General features: G+C 41.6%; 1 protein-coding gene across 4 annotated transcripts in view; it reads left to right on the forward strand.

Annotated features, from left to right (window-relative positions):
* Positions 1-21,741, forward strand: part of RBMS3 (RNA binding motif single stranded interacting protein 3) — a 707,347-nt gene that overhangs the window by 335,313 nt on the left and 350,293 nt on the right. The window lies entirely within an intron of this gene.

The raw sequence follows: 21,741 nt of genomic DNA on the forward strand, positions 1-21,741 counted from the left end.
TTCTGCTAGAGTCAAAGGGAAACAAGCAGCATCTGCAACAGAAGCAGCCCTGCTGGTAAGCTATGCATGCTGCCCAGGGCCCGGCCAATGGGTGAGGTCTAAAATGTGGCATGGGTTGCCTGGTGTGGGGCTTGGCCCATTGAAGAGCACTGTGTAGAGTGCAGTTGGAGATACTAGGATGTGGAGGTGAGTAGGGGATCTCTGGGATGGAGGCAGCACAGTGTAAAACCATTGATTCAGTCAAGCTCAGGTGCCAATCCAGGAACAAAAATTACTGATGTCCTTCAAACTTTTTATTGACAACCAAACTTTTTTTTTACTATATTTTGTGTTACAGCCCTAAATTTGAACTTTATCCAGGGCCTGGCAGAAGGGTTATATTTGCATTATGTAAAACATATGTCAGTAAAAAAGTATGGTTTTCAGTAAGGTTTCCAGAATGGTTGGCAACCCTGAGGTTACCCATTGCCTCTCAGGGACTACTGAAAAGGTGGATCTCCATACTATCTTATGGCCATATCAAACTGGGTAGAATTTAAATTAGATATTGAGACAGTATCGATATACTTGTACCAGAAAACTGATTTATACATGCTTCAGTCCAATAGCAGATTCCTGCATTTGAAGTGACTGGATGTTTTATGGGCAAATCAATGGCAGCTTTCCCAGGATTGTTAAGAATGTAGTTCTCCTTTTCTTTGGAAAAAAGGTTCCAGATGTTTGTTTTTATTGAATCAGTGCACTTGGATAGAATGTGTCTGTGTCCTTGAATTTCATCTTCTCCTGGGGTTGCAGCTCCTGCAGCATGGAACAGGAATCCATCAGAGCAACCCTTGTTCTAGCATCCTAATCACCCTTAGCTCCCTTTCCATGCATATGCCTGCTGTAATCTTTACCCTAGGAGTTAAGAACATCATTGGACTAACCTAAATGTATGATTAAGAGAAAAGATAATATTTTTAGTTCTGTCTTCTGGTTTTCAAATTCTCTCTGCCCATCACCAGTATGTATGTGTCAATGACAAATTAAAATTTAGCTCTACACGCATATAAAATTTGCAAGGAAAAGTGCAGGCACACTTCCTTGTATATTATCATGCTGATTTTTGTTTCTCTCCCAAGACCCCTGCTCCCAACTCTATATTTTCTACTCCCATTGCTAAGAACACTCTTAGCTTCCTAATTAGTTTGTGTACCTCACCCCCAGTGACGGATTACAGCAGCTTCACATCCCCAAGGTTTGCTGCAAGGGCACCAGTAACCGTCATATGCCATAACTCAGAAAATTTCCAACAGCTCTCCTGTGTTTCTAGTTTGCATGATTAGGGGACTTCTGCCCCCATTCACTCATCTTCATTATGTTGATTTTGATGGAAAGGCTGCAGACATAGTGTGTTGCATCTGTTCCAAAGGTGCCCTGCTTAGACTGCACAGTATTACCCTAATACTACAGTCAGCTGCTTGGGAGGTAAAGTGGGAACTGCAAGCATCTGAGGCCAAATTCCTGAGCTGCCTGTGGTTGTTTCTGTGATCATGAGCAATTAAAAAGTCTTCTGAAGATTCCCATGCTCATAATATTATTACAAGCACTGGCAACGCTGTATGGATGAATAATACCTTCAACCTCTGTGCCAGAGAGGAGATGGTATTTTCACTCTTCTCCTATAACACCTATAAGGGTAAGGGACTGGAAGTCCAATTTTCTGTGTGTGTGTGTGTGTGTGTTTACAGGAAGCAAGTAGGAAAGAAAATAGTTGGCACTGTCAGGGAGAAGTTGAGGTAAAGCTTGTTTTCTTTATTGGAATCAAGCACCTGGTCTACAGTACTGGACTGACCAAAGGGAATGCTACTAGCAGAAGGGTGCAGTGATTTCCGATAGGTGATGTAGAGTATTCAAGGATTTGCTAAACTGCATATATGAAATGATTATATTGAGATGTTTTGGGACAGAAACCCACTTGGAGACTTGTTATTATTTTCACTTATATGTCTTGATACTCTTGATTAACTGAGCTTCAGATTTTTGTTTCCTTTTGGGGCAAACATAAAACTAGCTGACTGTGTAAGCATGGTATTACTCTAAGAAGGCAGCATAGAGATGCACTCTACAGTGGCTAAATCAGAGAGTAACTATATACTACACTGAACATTTCCTTTAACTAAAACTATAGAAAACATGCCAAATAACTCACAATAGCCATGTTTTATGAATTGCCTATAATTGTTGTCAGCTGCAGATAGTACAGTTCTCTCAGCATTACATTTGATGGTGCAGAGAGAGGTATTTAGCTATGTTAGACTGAAGTCAGGCAGAAGGCAGGGTAGAGTTGCACCTTATATATGGGAGCTACATAAGCTTTCATGATTCTGAGTTCACTTTGTCAGATACTGTGAAAGAACATGCCCAGAGCAATATTATTCAAGAATATTTGATGGTGGTTATTGTTATAGAATCTGATGTACATTCCCCAAACTTAATAACTAATTAAAAAAACCAAAAGCAATAGTTTTACACAATTAGGGTATATGACATGGCTCCCTTGAAGGAAAGGCACTTTGGCTTTGTCTAAATTCCTGTGAAATTACAGCTATTCCATTGGACATACCAATTATTCTAATTATAGCACTAGGGATTTGATCTGAAGCTGGTTTGCATGATTCTGAGTCACACAAAGTATTATGCTTATGCACTAAGTTCAGCCTAAAAAAATGAAACTCATTCCTAGACAGAGAGAGAGACTGCATCTTTAGTAAAGTTGCTAGAGATAAATGCATACAAGCTTGTTATTTGGGGAGAAAAAAAGAGGCGGGGGAAATTTCTCTCCATATCTAGCCTGGAGATTACGAATGTTACCATACTTATGAATGATGCTGAGTGATATGTGAACCTTGCACTATGCTGCTGGGCAGTCACCCTTTCATTCTCTTCCAACATGAATTGCTGGAGGTTGGCAAGATGGCAAGGAATGCTCTGATTGGAACTAGTGAACACAGTGAATACGAAAAGGATTGCAGTGTCTGCCATTTGAAGCAGCGCTGTGTACAGGCAGGTCACTTAACAACCCTAACAACCCTTTGTCTCCCAGTTTCCCTTCATAGCTTATACCTATGTTTGCGATCCTAAACTATTAGTTTATAAAAATGCTCACTATACTGGATATATACTGTATGTATTTTAGTTGTAAGCATGTCACTACTTTACTTACCCTGGCAATGAATTGCATAGCTTACAATACTTATTTAGACATAAAAATAAAAAACTGAGAGTTTTTTGGGAAGTCAGAATCACCAACATCTAGGGCTAATAATATTTTTAAAATAGTCCTTATTTTTTATCCGTAAGGAAAAACTTATTTACACGTCAAGTGCTGAGGGTTTGGAGCAGGCTCGCCCCAGAGGTGGTACAGTCATCCACCCTGGCAATCTTCAAAATGCGTCTTGATGCCCATCTTGCTGGGGTCATCTGACCCCAGCAGTCTTCCCTGCTCAAGTGCAGGAGAGCTGGACCTGATGATCTTGAGAGGTCCCTTCCAGTCCCTAACATCTATGAATTCATAGTGGGACTCCTCTTTGTAATTTGCATGTGGTTATTTCGGAGTCAAAACTCAACCTTAAAAATGCTCACAAAAGTTCTCTCACTTTGTCCACTGCTTACAGAGAATTCAGCTCAGGTTCTCCCTGTCCATAAGATTTGAAGTGGAGCATTGTATCCTCCCTTTAACTCAGAACAAAAGTGCTTAGGTGGCTACCTCACCCATATTCCCCTTCTGAGCTTCTTCAGGGCCCCATATTTTTTTCCTCCTTCCACCTTAACAAGTCTCCTGTCTACCACATTCTCCCTGTCTGCCTGGCCATAGGTCCTTGCGGCCCCTTGGTCTTCTGCTCTGTGGTCATGGACACTGATCTTAGTCTTCCTGCTAATTCCCACATGCACCTTCACCATTTCAAAAGGCTTCCTGTACCCAAAGCTTCCCTGAGTCCTTTTCCACACCCTGTCCGTTCCCAGAGCCTGTCTCCTGTTCCCCACACTCTATAGCCCCTGCGGTCCTTCTACACTCCAGTCTGTCTCCCACATCTCTGGGCTTTGTTAAACAATTTTAGAGAGTTTAAGGAACCCCTAACCCCAGGATTGCCTCGCATTAAAATGTGAAACTAGTTTTAAGCACCCATTAGGTGTCTTAAAATTATGTCACTCCAGGGTAGATTTATCTGTGATCTGTGTTATCCAGCTCATGTTACAATAATGAGTGGTGACTCTAGGCTACACATTAGTGTAACACCCTACCTTCCCCTGTCTGTCTTTTCCACCAGCCAAGATTGAGCCTGGCATTCATGTTTTGCATCCATTGGGCCCCAAATTCCCAATCCCCCTGCCTTTCCTCCAACTCCTGGCTCACCTGTGGCTGCCAGTTCTGTTCTAGGAGAGTAGGCAGGGAAGGAGAACCTGCCTGCCTGATTGTCACCACCTCTGCTGCTCTCTGGGCTGGGTTCAGCCCAGAGACCAGCTATGGCTTAGTGGTGGTAGCCATGTAGGCAGGTTCCCTGACTGCTCCCCCAGGACAATGCCAACAGCCACAACTGAGCCAGGGGGACAGTGAGGCACAGAAGAGTCACAAGGGCTGGGGGAACAGGGGATGCCCCAAGGGGCATAACAAGGGAGCCCAAAATGGGAGGGGAGGGGAACAGTGGGGATACTTATCTTTCAGTCCTTCAGACCCCTGTTTGCTCAGGGCAAGTCACAGTTGTACAGATCTGGGACAATCAGAGGTTTTTAGCCTGAAACTCAAGCTAATCGTAAGTCTCATTACCACATTAAGAAACCTATGGGTAACAAGGCCCTCTGATTCCCTTGTTCCATCTGTTTGCCCCTTGGACTCTGTATATTCTGTACCTTCTCCAGTCCCTGGAACTCACCACATATTCTTTACTTCTCTTAGTTTACCTCTTCCCCAATACTGATTCAGTTTCTCTTCATTTCCCGTGCTGTTTCCTAATTAATTCCCCTTACTTGCTGCCCTTACAGTCCCAAACTCTCACTACTTCTGTATGCTCTTGTTTCCTATTTGGAATAAAGTTCTGTGTGGTGATATCTGCTTTAGAAATGTACCAGCTCAGGAGCAGAATCAATATGATCTCTTTAATATAGGACCCTAGTCAGTTTCACTTACCTTACTGAGCAGCTCATTTAGAGTTAGCCTGAGTGTTTTGTGCCACAGAGGCATACCCTTAATGTCTTCAGTTGTGCTTGCAGACCTAGCTTTCTTTATGCCCTTTATGAGTTTTTTTTGCATAAGGAATTCCATAAAAATGTATGTTAAAAGAATGGTAAGATCCAGGACTTACTAAAGGGGGGTGCAGCCCACTGCTTCTCAGGCCATAGGGCCTGGGGATGAGTTGTGGAGGGGCTGGTCGGAAGAGATTGGGGAACTGATCAAGAAACAGGCATGCCAAGTAGGGACCCCACTTATTGCCGCTGTTATGGCTGACCTAGGTTTGGGGGAGCTCTAGAGCTTCTCCTTCCGTGCTGTAGCCAGGGCCTGTGTGGAGTAGCTGTGGAGGGCACTGGGCTTGGCCAGCAATGGTGATGGTATCATGCAGGTTTCTGCTTCCAGTGCCTGCTCCTGGCCTACTCCTTCCCTCCAAGAGTCCTCCACTGGGTGGGAGGAAACACTGGAAGGACGAACCTGTGAGCTGCCACCATTGTCCCAAGTTCCCCTTGTCCCCCCATGCAACTAATCCTTGTACCCAAGTCAGCCAGTGACAGTGGCAGCAGTGATGGCTGGGTTCCTCCTTCCAGTGCTTCTTTTCAGTGACCAGCAGGGGACATAGGGGAGGGCGTGGTAGCAGGAAGCAGTTGCAGGAAAACCCACCTGCTGCCACTGCTGTCCCATCAAGCCCAGCACCTCACACAGCCACAGCCCAGGGGCTTCCCCAGTGCCCACATTGTGTGGGGACAATGGCAGCAGCAGCAGTGCAAGGAATGGGGGCACGCAATCTCACTGCTTCAGTCTTCCTTCTCCCCTCAGATTCGATTCTGGTAAGATTTCATGACAAGAACCTAAAAGTATAGGCGTTTCTAAAAGGGGTCATAATGCAAACATGATAAGATAAATGTTTATATTCTTATTGTAACAGTGGTTCCCCAAAATAAAGTTTATAACTCAATTTAACATTTTCCTCACATTCCTCATATTTGATATTGGGAAAGAGGAAAGATGAGTCATCAATTTCTATCTTCAAATCTAGGGTATATATAAAATGGGAAATTATTTTCTATATTTTTTTTTATCCCAACCCCTTCATTCTGAGGGCACACATTTCCCAGTGTGTCTGAGATGTCAACTTCCATTGTCTATGAAGGCAACATCCTAATTTCTAAGAGACTGAAGTCATCAAAACTTCAAATATACTAGCAGGGTTACTGAAAAAGTCATGTCACTAGTTTATCTCCTATGACCTGTTTTTGCAGCAAACTGAGGCCTTCATTGAGATGAAGAAGATAGTAGGAGAAAATGCTGGTTCCCCAATTACTTCAGGAGAATTATACTACAAGTCTTGTAGAACGATGATGTTCCATTTAAGATGTTCAGGATGATGTTGAGCACAGTATAGGTGCTCACTGACACCATAACACTGAGTGACACGTTGCACCTACTCAGCAACTAAACCAAATAGTTCTGCATATTAAGCAACATAGAGAGCAAGTAGTTTAGAAGAGAGATTAGTATCTCAATACTGAATTCATGAGTACCTCCTTCTAGCAGGGTTACAGACTCCTAGTTAGTATTACTGTTTCGCCTTGCATGATGTACCTTGCATGCAAAAGAGGATTGAGTAGGTGGAATTGATGAACTATTCCACTGAGGAATTAGGCTTGTCACTTCCTTCCTTTACTTCTGCTGAGACTAACTCTGACGTGCCTGTGTAAATGACCCAACTCCTGAAAATGGAAACAATGCTGTTATCAGAAAAGCCCTACAGTGAGCCCAGAATAAATAATATAAGCAAATAAAAAAGGCTTAGGTCATCATCTAGAGGAGGCACACAATGGACTGGACTTGAAACAGAATCGATTTATGTTTGCAAGTAATGGCAAATATTATACCCCAGTAGAAATAACATGATGATGGCATCATCACTCTTGTAACCCCAAGTTCAGTCTATTTCCCTGTAGAGCAAATAATCCAGAAAATTGGACTTTCTTAGGGTGAGCTTTTGTTGGCTAATTGCTGTTCATTTAGTGAAATAGCAGCAGGTGTGTTAGTGATGGCTCTGTTCCTCCTTTGATAGCTGTCATTCGCATCAAGCTGGGTGGCAATGCTGAGCCACTGAGACTCCCAGGACATGATGTCACGTTCTCAAGGCTTCTAGGTTGTTGTGACAGAATAATCGCTACCCTGTGCAAACCAAGACATATGGAATTCATCCTGGAAGGCCTACCACTGGATGTCAGGAACAGAAATTGTGTGCACCAATGAAATCATATTATGACTGAAAGTGTCAGTGAAATTCAACTTTCAGGATCGGTTTAATCCCACGCTGTGTAATTAAGTGCTACATACGTTGTAGTCACTGCACTGAAATAGCCAGCAAGATGATGTATGGGTAACTGGTGATATTAAAAAAAAATACTGTTTCAATATTGTATCTGTACAAGATTCCCTCTTCGGTTTCTTTATCCTCTAAGAAGTTGGTACAGTGCTGTTATGACATCAGTCAAGATTGGAATGTAATCAGGTCTTGAAGACCTGAGTTGCTGCACTAGCTTGCTTAATGTGTTGCACTTTTTTCTTTTCTGGTGTAATCAATATGTGCATGGGATGCAGGGATGAAAAATTCCTGGAAGGAAGTTTTGTGGGTAACTAGACTTCAGTGTTTTTAGGCCTCAATTCAACATTCCCAATGAGAATCAAAGGGGGCAAGAGCGCTCAAAAGTCCCCCTGGCTCACCAAAGGCCTTGAGGAATGCCAGAAAGCCCAGAAAGAGGCGTACACCCAGTGAAAGGGAGGAGCAATCCCCAAAGAGTTGTATCCCTCCATCACTTGGGTTTGTAGGGGGGGTCATTAGGAGAGCTAAGGCAGATACGGAACTAGGGCTAGCATCAAGGATCAAGAACAATAAAAAAGTCCTTTTTTAAATACATAGGAAGTATGAAGAAAGCACCGGGTAACTTGGGGCCCCTGAGGGATACGCTTGGCAATCTGGTGGTTGCCAGAGGAAGGGGAAGACCTTTTTAACAATTTCTTTGCCTCCATTATTTTGTGCAGGGACCAGGACTCCATCACTGAGATTCAGGACAGACTCAAGAGAGACTCCACAAGGCCTAGGGTCAGGAAGGACTGAGTTAGAGAACTTCTGGAGGGGCTGGACGTGTTCAGATCAGCAGGTCCAGATGCTCTCCACCCCAGGGTGTTGAGGGAATTGGCAGGTGTTATTGCGGGGCCCCTGGCATGGCTTTATGAGTACTCGTGGTGCTCTGGCCAGGTGCCAGACTACTGAAAGAAGGCCAATGTGGTCCTCATTTTCAAAAAAGGGAGGAGGGAGGACCCGGGCAACTATAGGCCTGTTAGTCTTACTTTGATCCTGGGGAAGCTGTTGGAGAAGATTATCCACAAGCACATCTGGGAAGGACCAGCAGAGGGGATGATGCTCAGGGGCAACCAGCATGGGTTCATTAGGGGCAGGTCCTGTCAGACCAGCCTGATTGCCTTCTATGATGAGGTCACAAAATCATCGAATACAGGTGTTGTGGTATATGTAGTGTTTCTGGACTTCAGGAAGGCCTTTGACACTGTCTCCCACCCCATTCTCATTAAAAAGCTAGGCAGCTGTGGCATTGATGCCTATACAGTGAGATGGGTCGCAAATTGGCTGAGGGGCCACGCCCAGAGAGTAGTGGTGGATGGGTCATATTCAACCTGGAGGGACGTGGGCAGTGGAGTCCCCCAGGACTCGGTCCTCGGGCCCACACTGTTCAATCTCTTTATTAGCAACTTGGACAAGGGGGGTGAAAAGCACCCTGTTCAAATTTGCTGACAACACCAAGATTAGGGGCGAAGTGGGCATGCTAGAAGGGAGGGACAGGATACAGCTGGACCTGGACAAGTTACAGGGGTGGGTGAATGAGACTAGGACGGGATTCAATACTGACAAGTGCAGGGTACTGCACTTGGGCAGTAAGAACCAGCAGCATACCTATAGACTGGGGAACTTATTTCTCAAAAGCAATGGCAGAAAGAGATCTTGGAGTCATTATCAATTCCAAAGTGAACATGGACCGACAATGTGAGGATGCATTCAGTAAAGCCAACTGCACCTTGTCATGCAGCCACAGATGCATCATAAGCAGGGCCAAGGAGATGGTCCTCCCCCTCTGTGACATTGGTCAGGCCACAGTTGGAGTACTGCATCCAGTTCTGGGTGCTGCACTTTAGGAGATTTGGCCAGCATTGAGAGGGTCCAGAGGAGGGCCACTTGCATGATCTGAGGACAGTAGGGCAGACCCTATGAGGAGAGGCTATGGGACCTGAACCTGTTCAGACTTCACAAGAGAAGGCTGAGAGGGGACTTGGTGGCTATCTATAAACTTACCAGGGGGGACCAGCAGGGAATGGGAGAGACCCTGTTTCCTCGAGCACCTCCCCAAGTAACAAGGAATAATGGCCATAAGGTGTTTGAGAGTAGGTTCAGACTGGACACTAGAAGGTACTATTTTACAGTCAGGGCAGCTAGGATCTGGCACCAACTTCCAAGGGAAGTGGTGCTGGCTCCTACCTTGGGGGTCTTTAAGAGGAGGCTTGACAATTACCTAGCTGAGGTCATATAAGCCCAGTATTCTCTCCTGCCCAGGGCAGGGGGTCAGACGTGAAGTTCTACTTGGGTCCCTTCTTACCCTACATCTATGAATCTATAAACATCAAGTTAACTTGGACAACCTGAAATACAGAGAATGAAACAAAAAAGGGAAGCTGTATAGTAAGCAGAATCAGTATGTTTTTTTAAATGAGCTATTGTTTATCAACATGATCAAAATCATACTGTTCTGGTTGCTATTTTTCATAGTTATCCCATGAAAGGAAGAGAGTATTGGAAGGGAAGCCAGATGAGGGAGATGCAATTCCCAGAGAGGTGCCCCATAACTATCCTTCTGGAGGTAAATTTAAAGGAAATGCCAGCTCCAGATTGCAGATTGTTTTCCACCTTAATGTTCCTCGGGAAATGAGAAGTTGTAGCTCCTGAGATCTTAGGAGTATATGAGTATCAGCTCTTTCTAGACAATGAAGGAAGAAATAAACAGGTGAAAAAGCACCATGTCAGACATGTAATTGCTCAGTTGATTCCAATATAATGATGTGCATGAACAAATACAGCTCTTGCATGTGTATGTTACTGAAGACCAGTGAAAGTAGCACTGACGTCAACTTTTGGAAGATACCAAAGTCCCTTTTAAATTAAATTAGCAGAGCAGAAAGGTGTTGAGAGGTGTTACCCCCTCCCATTTCATGTTTGCCAAAATATTCATCTGGCCCATATATTTATTTCTCTCATTTTCTATCCCTAATTAAATGTGTCATTACCTTCACAACAGGTAATACCATATTGCATTAGAAACTACTTAAAATCAGATTTGAAAATGAGGTATATTGAGATGCACATTTTTTCCAACAAGCAGATAATCTTGCCAAACAAAGGATGAGTAAAACATCCAAATTCTACCTGAAAGGTGTTTGCATAGATCAGTAGATCTTAACCATTTTTACACTCAATGCACCCCTTGGAAAATGCCAGTCTTAGCTTTTACTACAAAAAAATTATAGAGCAATTCTTCTGTTGCAAAGAACTCATAATGACCACAACGAGTCGGAGTGCTTTTGGCACTGTGGATTCCTACAGGTTTATTTTGTGAATTGTGTAGGTCTCAACCAGTCATAGCACCCTAGTTGAGAATCACTGGGCTGAGTGATTCTGAGATAAGTTTTCTCCAAACAGATACTCTTGCCAAACCAAGTATATATAAGATTTCCAAATTCTGCCTCAAAGGTACTTGAATAGATTTTTTCTTAATATATTCAGTTCTTCTTCATTAGGATTCTCTGTTGGACAACTCACGGTCCCAAGTGAACAACTGACTTGATTGAAAAGAAAGTCTGTTTCTAAAAATAAGAAGTACATTTAAAGGCTAGCTTTTGCTGCTGTATGGCTACACTGAGACTAAATGCCGAATACAACTCACTTTACCTGGCTGACCAGGCTGCATTTCCAGTGCTTTACGTAGAGGAGTGATACAGGACAGCTAGAGAGTGCCAGCATACCTGGTCCTTGAAATGAAATAAACTCCTCCACTCAATAAAAGCCCAGCATGGGTATGACTTCATTTCACGTTTGTTTCATTTTTCTTCCTTCGTCAAATCCCTGCTTCTGAAGGCTCAGTTCTGTCCTCTCCCATCTTAATTTGAAAGTGAAGGCCTGGTGTATGGCATAATGTGTGAGGGCAACAGGATCTGACCTCTATTTCTACATTAGGAACAGATTTCTAGAGCTATCCACCTGTTCAAAATGGAATTAAACATCTTTTAACCTCTTGTCATTGGTCAAACATATCCCCATTAAGCAGGTTTTATGCCAATATTGTCTCTATTAGCTAGCAGTTATTACCATTCACTGTCATTAAGATTAATCCATTTCCTAGGATATAAACTACTATAGCAGCTATCCTGAAAATGGGCAATTACAATTGACGGCATGGTTTTGCCAGAATTCCTCACTTTTCATTACACCTAGGCCTCTTTGTAACAACACAGCTTATTGTATTGGATTTCAGTGGACCTCCTTGCAGGGGAAAGATATATAATTCAGATACAACTGAAGTATAATTTTATAACTTTGCATGTATAGATGCTACCAGAGTGTCCATTTCCATTCCTAAAAGCACCAGTCTTCTGTTTTGTTTTAATTCCACCTTTGTCTTAGCAAAACAATTATATCTGATTGTAACTTTTTGTGGGGGCAGAGAAAAATAACATGTTGTTTTTTACTCAGGGAAACGTCTCAGTTATCGTAGAAGCCATCAAGCATGTTGAGACAAACCCACAAAATATTTCACGTTCCTAGAAAGAAGTAAATTTTCTCTGTCTGTTTTTCCTTTCTGAGATTTCTTTTTAATTTTCTCTTTATAATTCTGCTTGTCAAAGAAGAATAGCAACAGTAGAATGTCCAAAGAGAACATTTTAGAAAAGACAGGCCAAAGCATGCTGTCATTTATAGAAAAGCCTTTAAAATGCCAATAGGGGAAGTAATTGTGCAGCATAGTTATGCAACACTTTTTACTGCTTGCATATGTTTGTTTGGTTTGTCTTAAATGTTAAATGGAATGTGTTTCAACTAGCTGGCCTTCAAGCTGACAGTGTGGTAGAATAGTGCCTAACAGCAGGTCTAATGTACGGTGATTGATCCCTCCATTTAGAAAGCATAATGCCTTTTGAAGTAAAGAGCAGATCAAAGACTTAAATGATTGACAGCGATTTATGCTGCTTTTGTTTTTAATTCCTTGACTTCTGACACTTTAAGACGGGACTGTATAAAAGAAAGATGCCGTATCCTAGGGATACCCCTCCGTTCATAACAGAGAAGGCTGACGGAACAGTTGAGACTGACACCCAGATTTCGAATATATTAGTTTTTTATTTAAATATGAGGTTGAGAGGTTTGCAGGCATGCTGTTTCTGTTATTAAATCATTATGCACCTACCTGGGGGGAAAAAAAGCCAACAATCTTACTAGGAGTGCCTCTATAAACATTTCTGGCTCTCCATAGTGTTAGGCTGGTATATTAAAAATTCTTCAAATAGCTGACCTCAACAGGTGTTTTATTTGAGCAAACAAAACAATAAATAGTAATATAATCCCTGTAGAGTTGGCATTAGGCTTTGTGAGAAATGCGTAATTTCCTTTACTAAGTGTAGGAAGCGGCACAAATTTAATTTCTTCGTTTTGTCATTACTACCAAGCAATACTGAATTCTCAGTTATTTTCAAGTCCTGGGAGTTTGAAGTGTGCCAAACTCGATTACACTAAGATTTTTGTGTTTTGGAATTGGGAGGAGTGATCTATTTTGTTTTTTCTCTTGTATAAGTTTATCAGATATGTTGTTCCCAATGTTCTGCAAGCCAAAGTCCGTAACTTGGATTTGCCTATCAACACCTTGTCATGGGAGTGGGTGTTATGCCATTATAATAAAAAGCTCAGAAAGCATCACAGGAAAATGAAATGTGATATGTTTTGCTATTTTGCTTGGTACACAAAAGTATTTAGGCTGCTGATGTCTCTGGTCTCAGTCCCTGTTGTATGGTATAAAACAATTATTTTACTTATGGCCCGTTTCTTCTCACAGCCCTTGTAAATTAAGTTTAAAAAATCCAGTTCAGGAGGCATATGTTATAGTTTTAGTAGCTGTAGTTGACACGTTTAAAAGGTGATGTCAGTTTAAAAGTCCTACTTTTCTCTGAAAATATATTGCATTCTACAAATGGAGGGAGCATGTGTTGCCTCAGACTGGGCCGAGGGAAGGAGGTTGCTGAGGTGGCTCGCAAAAGCCCCTATGTCATTGTACACCGTCAGCTTTGAATATTTTAATTCCATCCAGAATGTAAATTGCAAATTAAGAGAACCTAAGCTTTTCAGGGGTGGCAAGTTAGTTTTCCATTGCAGGAACAATATGATTTTGTGATGATTGTTTAACGTTTTCTTTTCTTACATGGAAGCCAATGCTAAACAATGTACCAGTTTTTGTGTTGGCTAAATGGATATTGTGAGAGAGGTGATCAAGAACAGTCATCTTCTAAACTAGATAGACCAGTGGTCTTACCCAGTATGATAAATCCTCTCCCTTGTCTGTTCTGTGTAAAGCCTAAGAAAACAAGAGGGAGGATTTTTAAAGGATTGAAAAAAGAAAACTAATTGCAACATTTATTATTGATTAAAAAACCCAGGAACTAGGATTAGAATTCTTGAGCACTATCTCCTAGTACTTAACCTATTAACTAGCTATTTCCCTATATAACATCCAGGCACCTGGTGATTTAAGTACAAGACTGATTTTAGTCAGATTTTGTCCATTTTTTAATAGCATTACTTTTTTCTGCATTTGTCTAATGTTGCTGAGGATGTGCACACATGCTCGTATATGACTCTTTAAAATAGATCTTTAACCTGGTCTTGTAGCACTGATCGCACTGTGGTTTGAATCATGTTTAAAACCCCAGATTTGAACAGTTAGTCTTCCAAAGAGCAGAAGTAGCCAACCCCCATGCCTGGTTTTCACAAAGAGTTTAAACTCAACTTTGGTCCTGCGTGCCTTAGGTATCTAAGCTGAATGGTATGACAAACACATTACAACAAGGTTCAATAATGTGTTTCCAGATGGGGCTGAACACTCAATGTAGATTATTTTAAAAAGTGGGGACGAAAAAAGTGGAAAAAAAATTAAAATGAACATGTATTTTTGACAGGGTAGGTGGGAGACAGACATGCAGCTCCCCAGTTTAACTCATAGTTCTTCACAGAAAGCACCATGGGTCAGACTGCCCCCCTCCAAACCCAACCCAATTGATATTCACTGTTGAGTTTGGGGATGGTGGGGGGGATTGAGCTCCACTTTGGAGCCAATCCACCTGAGGAGATACTGGCTTGCAGCCTGTCTCCCTTAGCCCTGCCCCCCTTCCCACACCCAGTGCTGTCTGCAGGATGGGAAGGGGAGAAAGCAGGGGGAGGGAGCTGTGGGCTGGGGTTTGCCCAGCCTGAGCTGAAGTCGGGGCAGGAGGATTGGAGCCCCCTGCCTCAGGGTTGGAGCCCCTTGTCCTTCCCCTCCCTTTCCCCCTTCCTATATCAGCCCAGCCCTGCTCATGCACAGGAACTTACAGGAGTTAATGAAGGCATTCAGCTTTGGAGTGCCTTCATCTGAACCCTCACTAAAACCAGGTTGTATGTGATAAAAAAGATGCAACCTGCTCGTTAGATCCTCTTTCCTCGATTCTAAGAGGCCACATAGACCTACCTCTCGCCCCCACCCTACCCCCCGAGTGTATGTCTGTGGGATTTGGACCACTTACACAAGTTCTGAATTTGGCAATAAAGATTATACAGAACTGTGCCAATCCTGCCTTTCCCATGAGCCTCACACTTTGGCAAGCCCCACTTTTTTTCTTCATGATGTATACTTGGACAATGCACGGGAAGTGTTCAGAGTTTTTCTCTAAGACAAACAGTTTTTTAACAATGTGTCAAGTGACAAAAGAAAAGTGTTCGCTGTATTTGAGCTATTCATTCAATTTGAAACAAAAGTTGTAAATTTTGCCTTTCAGGAAAACCTGTTAAACTTGACAAAAATAAATTTTATTCTCCACATTAAGAGCCCTATCTAGATGTACAAGAAAACATCCATAACTCTTTGAATGTACCGCATTTGGACATTTATATATTCAAGTGTGTGTGTGGTGGGGGATGAATGTTGCACAAATTGAGTTTGTGTATGCTGTAGCCAGTTCACTTGGAACAAGGTAAATGTAGGCCTCCTAAATCTAAAGACTTTATCTGTGCAGAATCATGTCACAGTATATACTGTTTTATAGTCAATGATATGAGCATATCTAATTTCTAGTATTAAAAGGTTTTCAAGGAAGTCTATATAAGCTAAGTCTCCTTTCCTGCTCAGTCCTTAGGCAGTATTATGCACAACTGGTGAGTCATGCACTAAAATAAATATGATTATCACACCTGTAATAATAAGTGCAGTTTTGCTACAGATAGACTGAAAGCTGTTCAGTGGGGCTGTGTGCAAATAACCATACTTGTCTCATTTTCCAATATGAACAAACAACGAATTAAAGGAAAAAAAATCAGACTCTGATTATTTCTGTTAGAAGTGTCATTGTGCAAGGCTCCTTTAAATTTTCCACCAAAAAAAAGAGGAGGCAAAAGTTCAACCATTTCAAACTGAGGGGAGGAAGGAAAAGGAGGAACTAAAAAGAACACAATTGCCTTTAAATAGAAAGGTTTTTACAACATGACTTGAAGGTCAAATATGTTGGACTTTGGACAGAGTGAGAGGAAGTGAATTCCAAAGTCAAGGGCTGCTTCCTGGAAACATCTTGTCGCCAAGCTCCCCCATTTAAATCTTAAGGCTGTCAACTCAAATGCCTCCTTTATCTTAATGAACCGGTCTGATAACAAAGAGGAAGACAATCCTAAGATCAGGATACAAACTACTTAAAGGATCAAAAGCCATTTTAAGTTTCTTTTTACTAGGGTCTGTCTTCCTGATTCAGGGTAAAGAAGCTTCTAACAACATGATATGCTGGGAAATTTAAAAAGATGGGTGGGGGTTATGTCTTCATTTAAATATTGGTTTAATACAAACCTCAAAGAGGTGTCTGACTGAAACTGGGGCATTCTTCTGCCCATTGGGCCTTTTATCTGTAGGAAACTGGGGATCTGCTACTGCCTGTAGAAAACTGGGGATCTGTCACTCCTGTTATTTAATGTGTTTGACACCTACACTACCACCTGTTTGCTGACAGCTACATAATAGCAGCAGTCCTGTTCCTGAGCTTGTGTTATGTGGCCTGAAACTGCCTAAGGAATAGCTCCTTTGTGCCTGTCAGCATCCATATCTTTTTGTTGTCTTCAGTTTGCAGGTGCTCCAAATTATAGAATGAAAATACAGACTGGTGAAAGTTTGTATCAGTTGTCAATGCAGTTTGCTTTCATAAGTGAAGTTATTTATTTATTTGCTTTCTGCTGTAGTGGTCAGAGCCACTGAGCTTAGTCATAAGACTTATAAGACTCATAAGACTTCAACTGAAATTTGTTCTTTTTTCAAAGCTAAATCCAAACCTTTTCAGTATATAATATCAAAGCACCTAAAACTAATTTTAGTCATATTTTGTCCATTTTTATAGTGTTATTTTTTTTCTGCATTTGTCTTCATGTAGCTAGGGATGTGCAGACATGCATATATTCACTAGGGCTGTGCAAAATTTTGCCAGGTGTTTCATTTTGAAGCTATTTCGATGCGTTTCAAGCTCAAAACAGCAAAATCGAAACAAAACAGAAGGCTTTGAAACAGCTTTGAAGCGAAACAAGGGCACTCAAAACATTTTGAAAGTTTTGAAATGTTTTGAGTTTTGAAGCCGGGCTTATTTGACTTCAGCGCTGGTCCTAGGTGGCAGCAGCAGCCTCCTCTCATATGATGCACGGATCCAGGGGCCCGCATCCCCAGGAGGGCTGCGGGGCTGTTCCAGATTCCTCCTGAGGGTGTGATCTGCGCCTTGGATCTGCAAGACGGATGAGAGGAGGCTGATGCTGCCACCTGGGACTGGTGGCAGCAGCAATCTTACCCGGCACTGGGCGCGGGCTGCACCCAGTGCCGGTCCCAGGCAGCAGCCTGAGCCTCCTCTCATCCAACACCCAGATCTGGGGGCTTGCACCCTCCAGGAGGAGTCTGGCACAGCCCCACAGCCCTTCCTGGGTTGTGAGCTCCTGGATCTGTGCCCCAGATGAAAGGAGGCTCAGGTTGCCTCCCCCACCTGGGACCAGCACTGGGCACATGTTGCGCCCAGCACCGGACAAGATTGCTGCTGCCACAGCCTGAGCCTTCTTTCATCCAGTGCAGATATGGGGGTTCGAACCCCTGGATCTGTGCACCGGCTGAGAGGAGTCCCAAATGACAGCAGCAATCTTCTCTGGTGCTGGTCCCAGGAGGCAGCTTCCTCTCATCTGGCACACGGATCTGGGGGCTTGTACCCCCAGGAGGAGTCTGGCACAGCCCTGCAGCCCTCCCAGGGGCGCAGGCCCCCAGATCTGCACCCCAGAAGAGAGGAGGCTGCCACTGCTGGCAAATGTCAGGACCTTTGCTTTGAACAGTTTGAGGTGCAGTTTCCCAGAAACCTCTGCACCTATCTCCTTGAAACTTGGCAGGCTTCATGCCCCCAGAAGGGGCTATCATCCCAGCAATTCATCCAAATCAGGAAAGAAATGACAAAGTTTTAGCCATTTTCATGATTCCCCATTATAACCTTAGGGTGAAACGTCGAAATTCGTTGAAACATTGAAATAGTTTCGATGAACCGGGACAGTGCTTCGAAACAAAACAAAACATGTCCCTTCAAAATGGCAAAACAGATGTTGAAACAAAACAATGGTGTTTCGCACAGCCCTAATATACAGGTATATGTGTCTTTCTTTTAAATAGATTTTTAACCTGAGAGCCTCTGTGGAAAGTTCATTACAAGGCAATGGCTTTCTAGAATATATAATCTCTTTCACTGTTTGCATATTGCACATTCCTAAAATCCAACCAAAATGTTATGAATGAAAAGGGAAACATAATTCTCAGGGCGTCAGTCCCCCAGTTCATTGCCTTGAGGAAAATTTTGCAATAACACGTACAGTTTTCATGTAGCATTTAAAAACCTAAGTAATATTCCCAAGATTTTTTTTTCCAGTTTTGTGTCATACCTGTCTTATTAGCTAACTTGTGAAAATCCCTGGTATAATCACTATTCCCAGATTATTTACTCATACTTAGTTTTGTGTGCAGATACTTTAAAATTCTTCTTCCCAAATGCCAGCAAAAACCTACCAACTTGCTCAATGAAAATTCACTTAGCAACAGACCCTTCAGCTACAGAAAATTTCCAGGCTCAAGCATGCTACAATTGATCAGATTTGTACTTCTTCACCCTCTGACTGGGGGAGGTTATAGAAATTACAGACAGAATTTCTACACTCCCTATTGAGGAGGAAACCAGTCACTCAGTCCTATGGAATGCACTATTATCAGATCAAGGAGAAACATTGTCTCTAACTGCTGTTTGCCTACTGTTCAGTAAAATACTGACTTCCAGCTGAGGCAAGTTTAGCACACACTATCCTAGTTCAGTCAGAGGAAGTTAATTTTGGTTAATCTAGGATAGATGCCTCCTACCAATGGTCAGGATCCACATTTTTCAGCCTCAGTTACCTATTGTGCAGGAAATGCACATGCCAAATCCAGCAGTTGTATGGAGGATTCTGACAACTGTTTTTCTCTTTCAGTGTCAGTTTGCAAACACAAGACCCACTACCACTGTGAATACAGCAGTGATGAAATGTTAAATGCGTTGCATACAGAATGCCCATGTACAAGTAGCCTCAGTGAAAACAGATGCTGAAATAGCTTATTCCCATGCTTTTGCCACCAGAATTGACACCAGAAGCTGTTTCTAATGGATGTGGATTGATTGGGGTGGATGGAAGAAAAAGCAGATTATATTCTTATTTTGAAGGCAATTTACCTATTATTGACAGGAAGAGAAAATTAAATTGTGCTTGAACAGGAGATCAATGTTAAGTAACTTGTTTGGAGTTTTTAAGTATAGCATGTTAGCAGACTTTGCTGTTTTGCTTAGAATATTAGTGCTGGTTTGGTTTTTTTGGTTTGTGTGTTTTCTGTTTTTTTTTCTAGAAGAGGTTGTCTGGGAGGTTAGATACCAGTTCTGCCTCAATGACTCATTAAAGCAGAACTCAAGGAACGGAAGTCACCCCTTCTTAGGTTTTGGGAGTGTTTTATTGTTCTAAACAGTGCGGTGAATGCTAGTGATTCTGAAGCTGTGAAAAGGGCTCTTAATGAGTTTCAGCATTTTAATGTACTTCAAGTTCCCAACTGTACAAATTTAAGAAGCTTAGCAATTCAGTATCTCCTGAATAATAGCACTTATATTATACTCTAAATACACCCTGGGAAGTCTCAATAATATTGCAGCTTCTTCCCAGTGTAATAGCTTTAGAGGACCTAATTGACTTGAACACTGGAATCGGTCCTTCAAAAACAAGTGCACAATTTTTGATTAATGAGCCTGGTAATAAATCATTAATCTTTTTGGCTCAAAAGTGATATGTATTATTTTTAAAGTGGTAGAAGTTCTGTATATTTTTAAGACAATCTTACATCTCCAATGTTTGCATTGTAAATGTTACCTGTATTTACACAAAAGAGCCTAGCATAATTTGATAAAATGGGTACTTCCTGAATGAGACGAATATGAAGGAACTTCTATATGGGCTTCTTATTCTTGTAACAATAAGAAATGCAACCCAGATTGACTGGTAAACACCTTTCATTTGTTTTCCATACTGAATATGGGTTATTCTGTCATCACTTAAATATAGCCACTCTTCACTAGGAGCACTAAACTACACATTTTATAGGAAGGAAATTAAGAACAACTCCTAAATTTGAAACTCTGGGAAGAGTTGGGTAGAAGGTAGATTGGTAGAAGATAGATAAAGGGTAGAAGGTAAAGTTAGATAGAAGGTTGACTGTAATTGCCCAACTTGGAATTAACATATCTACTCTGTACTTTTACTGAATGACCTGGGACCTGTCTTCGAATTTTTTTTTAATTAGTTAATGCTGCTGTTAGGGCTTATGAAGTGCGTTTGGAAAGCAAAACTAGAAGGAAAAAAAGTAATGGAACATGTAATGGGAATACTGCAATGTGACTCCTACATGTGCTTTATCTACAAGGTGGAGATATGGTTTACTCTCTCTTCCCATTTATTGCCTGATATTTAGAATTGGCAGATTCGTGGACCTCCTTCCACCACTTTAATATTTTTTATATTTGTAATATATTTTAAGCCAACAAACAAACTTGTAGATGTGTCCATCTAAATAATCTTAACTCTTCAAATTGTTCCTTTCTTGTTAGGTTTTACAGTCTTTTAAAAATGGAGCTATATCTCCAAAGAATGTTGAAGACCATGCAACTTGATCTGTCTGTAAAAATAGTCCTGTAACTTTAAACCATTTTGTTTAAAAAACATGATATACATTGTTGATGGTGCTCTCACTGATCCATCCACATATCTTCCCTTCAGAAGTGTCATGTGTACAGAGAGGTGGCGATTTAATGTTGTAGTATTTCAGCTCCTTCCTTCTGTGCATACCTTCATTCTGAAGTCTCTGAATTTAAGATCACATTCTGAGATTGCCAAATGTGTATCTGCTGGACTAGCGGTTGATCTGTAAGACCAAGATTGAAAAAGCATAGGGCTGAGACATTCACCATTAGGTCTCAATGGAATGTTGTATACTTTTTTCCCTTGGGGAACTCAGTATATTACTAAGTTTGAAAATATTTTGTGTGGAAAGGAATTATTTTCGTATATAGTGTGCATTTTTTTTGGGCTGCAGATGAAATGTAGAACTAACTTGATTTGTGTCATGAATTTGAAGTCAACAAAATTGTCAAAGCTGTAAGCTATAAAGTTTAATTTCTCAAGTTTTAAAATGTGAATATATAGGATCCTGAAGTGTGTGTGTGTGTGTGTGTGTGTGTGTGTGTGTGTGTGTGTGTGTAAAATAAGGCACTCGGTATTCCCATCAGCATATGAATAATACAAGGAATTTCAGGAGTAACTATTCCAATAAATGTGTAAATGATAATACTTTCCACATTATCTTCTTGGGAAATAACTTAAATTGCTGTCCAAATATTGCATGGTTTTATTTTGATGCCAGTTTTAGCAGGTAGATAACTGCTGACATCAGTATTGCTTGTGAAAAACATTGGAACCGAGAGCATTCCTTTAATAAAATACTCCTAATGTGTAATAGATTATATAAGGTCTCTTTCTGTTGCTATTTAGTAGGGCTGTGCAAAACTTCGATTTAATATTCGATTCAACAAATATTCGACATAGT

This window comes from Gavialis gangeticus, unplaced genomic scaffold (assembly GCF_001723915.1).
Source record: "Gavialis gangeticus isolate Ggan-Ray unplaced genomic scaffold, GavGan_comp1, whole genome shotgun sequence".
Taxonomy (NCBI): Eukaryota; Metazoa; Chordata; order Crocodylia; family Gavialidae; genus Gavialis; species Gavialis gangeticus.